At 37.1% G+C, this 5674-nt stretch overlaps 1 pseudogene; it reads right to left on the bottom strand.

Annotated features, from left to right (window-relative positions):
* Positions 1-1109: 1109 nt before the first annotated feature.
* LOC115067829 overlaps positions 1110-5674 on the bottom strand; it is a 6409-nt pseudogene continuing 1844 nt past the window's right edge.

Here is a 5674-nt window from a genome sequence, read left to right as displayed (position 1 = left end):
GGCATGGTGGCACAATCATTTAATCCCAGCACTTGGGAGGTAGAGACAGGCAGATCTCTGTGAGACTGAGGCCAACCTAATCTACATAGAGCATTTCAGGCCAGCTGGGGCTACAAGGAGACCCTGCCTTTAAGAAAGAAACAAACAAAAAATCAAACTAGAGTAAGGAAACTGTGTGTATACTAGATACTATATAAAAAAGAGGGGTCTGGAGAGATGGCTCAGCGATTAAGAGCATAGCCTGCTCCTGCAAGGGACCCAGCTTTGGTTCTCAGGCTAACATTTGTCCTTAACTCCAGTTCCAGGGGAATCCAATGCCCTCTTCTGGCCTCTCAAGGCACTGGCAAACACATAAAAGAAAAATAAGACCTTTCCTAAACCTTTCTCTACTTATTGACAATCATGCTTGTGTGCTGTGTACACATATGGCAGGTTTGAGTGCATTTTCATCCTGCATAGGATCTTGCTTCACACACACACACACACACACACACACACACACACACACACACACACCCCTTATATACCTTTTTTCTGTTCCAGCATTGTCTCTTCAATGATATGGTCAAAGGAAAAAAAAACATGCACTCACAGAAGAATGCACCAATCTAATCACGGCATCTCTGCACTTCAAGGAACTCAAATGTCTATTCACAATACAACTGATTTGAAAACTTGTCTTATACTCATCAAAGTGGATTCAATATATCAGTTAAAAGTAAAAATACTTCTATGTGTAACTTTTGATTGCAAAATGGATAAATTACAAATACATTAAGTTTAGTGAAAGAAACTGGGCTTCAAAATCTACTTATTATTTCATTATTTTTAAAAGAAATTCAGACCAAGAAAACATTCTCTAATTTGTGTGGACAGAATTCAGGATGATGTTTTCTCTGGTGAATTATTTACAGAACGTGGTATTTGGGAACTAGAGTGGAGAAGGATCATGTCCTGATCTGATGGTGATAATATAAGTATCACATGAGCAAGCAGTTAGCAAGTCTTACATCAAGACTTGTGTGTTTCACTATATGTGATTCATATCATGATAAATAAAAGGTGGATATGTGAGCATGGGTTGTTGTAGAAGAAGAGTATTCAGGAGCTTACAGCTTTATACAGCTAAATGAAAATAGGTGCTTGAAACTGCCCAGTGTAGTGGTGCATCCCTTTAATCTCAGCACTTGGGAAACAGAGGCTGGGGATCTCTGTGAGATCGAGGCCAGCTGGGGTTATAGGGACACCCTTTCTTAAACAAAACAAAACAAAAACAAAAAAGACACTTAAAACTAATAAAGTTCATATATATGCATGTGTAGATATATACATATATATAATAATGTGGCTGAAAAATTTAAGAATATAGGAATACAATGATTAGGTTCACTCCTGGTGCCATAGCTTTGAGGTTCCTTAGGTGAAATTACTTTTGCATTCTAGAATTTGGTACTTTTACTAAATCCTTGGTACCCCACTGCCTGGATATGGAACCTACATCCAATAACTAATATAACTATAGCTAATATGACTATAACCTGTGCCTAATAACTACATCTAATAATAGTGTTTATACTACAGGGTTATTATCTTAATGAGAAGGTTCTCTCTTAAATACAGAAATAAAAAATAATTATTTCTCAGTAAAATGTTTCTAGGAATGTATTTTAAATAGGCTAATTACGGATCTAAGAGGAAAACCCAATTTTAAAAATAATATTTGGAAAAGGGGGAGGTATTTTATACACATACACACATACAAAGATGGACAAATTTACAAACTGCATTTAAAATTTTCAAAAAAGGAAGATAAAGATCATGAACCTTAACATCTAAGCATGAAGTAAACTTCTAAATGCCTGAGTCCTTATTTCTGACCACCTCACAGAATCCTCAGTATGAACGGTCCTTGTTTAGCCTTGCTTGGAGACAACCATTCTGGCCTGCTCTATTTTGTTTTTAAAAAAAATTTTCTAACTTCACTGAGCCCTTAATGCATTTTTCTGTTGCAATACTTCCCATATTTATTATACTGAATATTCATTTCACATATTTTATTCCTTTTTTGATGAAGTACAAACTTCTTTAGAACAATAGTTCTTAAAAATAATTTTTATATATGTATATGTGATGAGCATAAGTATGTATGCATGTATGCATGTATGTCTGCATGCGTATGCACATGTGTGTGTGTGTGTGTGTGTGTGTGCAGGGAGCACAAAGAGTATTAAATTTCCAGGCAGAGAGATGAACGTGACATCAAGGAAGAGTTTTGCTTGGCTTAGTAAGATGTAGAAGACGCTATATAGACCTGCCAGGCATTTCCCATAATCATGATTCATAAACCAAGAGATTTAAAAATACTAGTTTTTGCTCACTAAGTTTTAGGGATAATAGGTTATGTATCAAGAGTTAATCAATGGTGAAAATGTGAACTTGTGCAGCCACTGTGGATATCATTGTGGAGGTTCCTCAAAAAGCTAGAAATAGATCTACCACGTGATCTAGCTATGCTATTCTTGGGCATATAACCAAAGGACTCTATATGCTACTACAGAGATATCCATTCATCCATGTCCATTGTTGCTCTATTCACAATAGCCAGAAAATAGAAGCAACCTAGATGTTCATCCACCAATGAATGGATAATGAAAGTAGGATACACTTGTACAATGGAATATTATTCAGCTGTTAAGAAAAATGAAGTTATGAAATTTGTAAATGGATGGACCTGGAAATAATCATTTTGCGTGAGTTAACCCTGACCCAGAAAGACAAATGTCACATGTTTTCTTTTATATATAGATGCTGGCTTTGAATCTTTAGATATATGTATTTCATTTGAAATGCCCATAGAGGTCAGGGAACTAGTAAGGGCCATGGGAGAAGTGACTTTCATGGAAGGGAAATAAAATACAGTGATATAAAAAGAGAAAGGGAAATAATGGAACACAAAGAGTTAAATGGGGTGTGAGATGGGAGAGCAGGGTAAAGAAGGGGGTATAGGGAGGGATAACTAACATCTAAAAGCCTTTTGCAAAATTCATATGAAAATTTGCTACTGTAGAAGCTTTCTACAATATATACACATACATATAAAAATTATTTAAATGGAGTTATTTTGTAATAGAGGGACAATGCCCCTCTCAAACATCATGGGCCAGCAAATAAAAATCCCAATGGCAGAAATGGACTCCATTTTTCAGAGTTGTTGGCTAGGGGTGTCTGATAGATCCTCAAACAGTGGTGGCCATTGCTATTGCTCTTGAGTACCCTTCAGACCTTGTTGCTGAAGAAATGCACACCTTAGTCATAGAACATGGGGAAATAATGCTGTTACCTCAAAGCTGCATCCCTACAGGCTAATTTTCACAGTCATGCAAGGTGCTATGCATGCTACCAGAAGAGAAAAGTAATCATCAGTTCTACCCAGCTGTGAAGTCTGCAAACAACAACAGCTGGCCTGGAAAGATATGCCAACCAGTGCAATACTGACAAGAATGTTATGGGAGTAACCAAACACATTCTGATTGGATTTAAGATCTGCTCAACAAGATGAAACCCACACCTGGCACTGTTATCAGGGCCAAGAATCTAAGGCTAGACAGCTCACAGGCCACAGGGGAGACCCCACTACCATAATTTTGCTAAATGTACAGAGTATTAAACAAATTCCTATTGACTTATTGTTATATCCATAGATTAATGCATCTCTTAACTCTCACCAGAGAAGCTCCTTCTTGCAACAGTTGGAAGTTAACACAGAGACCCACAACTAGTCAGCCTGCAGAGAATAAGAAGTTGTTTCACTCAGCCCTAAATAGTTCTACATCGCACCCCTCACCAAAAGGCTAAGGGAGCAGTGTGGAAGACGTGACTAAAAGATTTACCAGAGGTGGTGAATGAATACAAGGAAACAAGTGTTTTTCATACACAATAAGGAAAGTACTTGTACCTGAACACATGTGACAGCATGCCCAAGACAGACAAAAATCCCAGCATGGAGGGGAGAAGTGGGCATGATTGGGAAACATGAATTAGACTTGATCGACTTAAAAGAGAGAGAGAGAGAGAATTTGAAGGGTAGAAGTAGGGAGGAGGGGAGATCTGAGAGGAATTGGGGGAGTAAGTTTCAATATGATCAAAATAGATTATATGAAATTCTCAAAGAATAAATAAAACATTAACCCCCCCAAATCCAGTCACAACAAAATAAAGCCTAGTGAAAAAGTCTTGAAATATTTGTTAGATTACTTTTGCCTTCTAATTTAGCATTTTATCAAGCAATAATCTTAGTAAATGAATTATTTTGAAACAAAATTATTAAATTATAAAGGTATTAAAGTTGTTTTATTTGTAAATATTAAAGACAAAGACTATTCCATCCAAACAGAACTTGTGATACTGAAGTAACAAAGATAGATATTCTTCATGTCATCAGTCCTTACAAGCAATGACAAATTGTCAGCCCAGGCTGCCTAGACACTTCTGTTGAATGCTTTGTATCTTTCTGATTTGGTTGTGAATCGACTCGAGAAGAAAAATGTCAAGTTCATAAAAAAAAATGACAAATGTTTTTGTCATTGAGAGTATATTAATCTCTGGCATGAGAAAAACCTTTTGTTAGAAGTAAAGGTCAGCTAAAACCTTAATGCTGAAATTCTACTCCAACTAAAAATAATCTCAATAACTGAGCTTTCATTTGGGGTGAAATAATTATTTTAAATTGTGAATATGGGCATTTAACATTTCTTCCTGAACAATAAATTCTTAATAAATGGTTATGGATTGAAAAGTGAAACAAAAGATTATAATTGCACACACACAAACATGCAAGCACGGAAAAACTTTTATTGAAAAGTTTCTAAGAGTCTTCTGGACAAAACATCAAATCAGATTTTATTTCTATTCTTTTTTTATTTTTATTTTATGTGTATGAGTGTATTGCCTGCATGTATGCGAGTGCACCTGTGTCATGCAATGCTGTGGAGATCAGAAGAGGGCTTCGGATTCCCCTGGAACTGGAGTTAAGAACAGTTCATAGCCACCATGTAGGTGCTGGGAATCGAACCCCAGTCCTCTGCAAGAGCAGTCAGTGCTCTTAACCACTAGACATCTCTCCAGCCCCTCTACTCATACTCTTAAAATAAGTATTACATTGCTTCTTTCAGTTTTCTGAATTAATGAAAGGACAAGCCTTCAAAAACCTAATTTCATGACTTTGATGGGTGAGACAATTACAAAGATAGAAGAGACACAACCCCTGATAACTCTGAACTGAAAGAAAAGGCTCTGAGCAGGAACCCGGGGAGTGCTCAGCTCCACCAGGTGGTACGCCATCTTTATCTCTGTGTCACACACCACTAAGTCTCTAAGTCATCCTTACAGGGAGAGCAGAGGGTGTCAGCGAGAATGTTCCACGACAGCTCACATTTTCTCAGCAGAACGAATAAGCAGCTGAACTCAAATGATGAACAAATAGCAAGCGTGCTTAGGTGTTAGATACTCTACAGAGACAGCATTCTTCCTGAAGTCATTTATTTGGTTTACAAAGGGTAATGCTTCGAGAGACTGCTTTCTCTCTCTCTCTCTACACACACACACACACACACACACACACACTAACCCACACACACACACACACAAATACACACACAAATTTGCTCACAGCATG

The sequence above is a fragment of the Nannospalax galili genome, unplaced genomic scaffold, assembly GCF_000622305.1.
Source record: "Nannospalax galili isolate Female #2095 unplaced genomic scaffold, S.galili_v1.0 scaffold427, whole genome shotgun sequence".
Taxonomy (NCBI): Eukaryota; Metazoa; Chordata; class Mammalia; order Rodentia; family Spalacidae; genus Nannospalax; species Nannospalax galili.
The sequence above is the reverse complement of the archived record's forward strand: the minus strand, read 5'-3'. Positions and strand labels throughout refer to the sequence as shown.